The sequence below is a fragment of the Limulus polyphemus genome, unplaced genomic scaffold (assembly GCF_000517525.1).
Source record: "Limulus polyphemus unplaced genomic scaffold, Limulus_polyphemus-2.1.2 Scaffold3405, whole genome shotgun sequence".
NCBI classification, from domain to species: Eukaryota; Metazoa; Arthropoda; class Merostomata; order Xiphosura; family Limulidae; genus Limulus; species Limulus polyphemus.
In genome coordinates, this window is record NW_013669015.1 from 78,386 (window position 1) to 79,508 (window position 1,123).

Consider the following 1,123-nt stretch of genomic DNA (forward strand, 5'->3'; position numbering starts at 1 on the left):
GTCGTAACAGTATAATTACATTTTTCAAGATTTAAAAATATTACACAAGTTTCATTGTTCAGAAATAATTTTATTTATTTTTTATTATCCAACATAAATAAAGTAACAACGCATCATGATGTACATAAAATAATTTTGTGTTTGTCTTGTTTATAATTCATTGATGTTTATTCTTCTTACGAAATTGTGGGTGATAGAGGACTATTTTTGCAACTTTTAAAATCACCGTTGATCATTTACGCAGAAAACGCTGCTAATATTAAGATAAATTATTACATTTCTGTAGCGCCATCTATTAAAGTATTTATAAATAATCTTTCGGTAAAGCTAAAATTTATTCACTGATATTTCACGTTAGATAATTTGAAGTTTTTCTTCTTCAATCCAACTCTTTTTCAGAAATAAGGTTTGACAATAATCTGTCCAGCAAATATAAGAAGACAAGTGCGTTCTTTTTTTTTAAATCTCCACGGTTATATATCTCTTCAAATTATTTTATACTCGTACACGAAACTTGGTTAGAATCTTTTACAAAAAAAAATCAAAAAAATCGTAGGTCTTGAATCTCATTTTTGTAATGAAGTAAAACATGTTTTGGCGGCTTTAGGTTCTACACCATAAAACTTGTCTCTCAAAAGACAGATATAGATAACATTACAGCTTAAGTTTTTGTTGTTGCAGGCCAGTTGGCCTGGTGAGAGCTAGTAATAAATGAAAGCTCTCGCAGGCAATGATAAACAACAAACATGTCCCATTCTTTTTCGGAAGATTTAGGCAGTCTTCACGATGAACAAACATAAGTGAAGTGGGCATCAACTGCTTAATTCAAAGTGACATTTATGGAGAAGGTCTTGGAGGTTAATTTGCAAAAGACGCATAGATTGGGGGGGGGGAGACAACGCTACGAAAGACTATCGTCTTCCCAGAATTTCTCCACAAGCGACTAGCTGAACTGGGTAGTTTCTGCCCGTTTTACCTTTGTTTAATAATGGCTGAAGACGGCTTAAATGGCTAATGAAGAAAAACTTTAATATAAGTTTAACATAACTGCAAATGTACCACGTTTCGACAAGGTTTTGTCATCATCAGGTACGATGTCGAAACCTTGTACATTTGCTGTTAT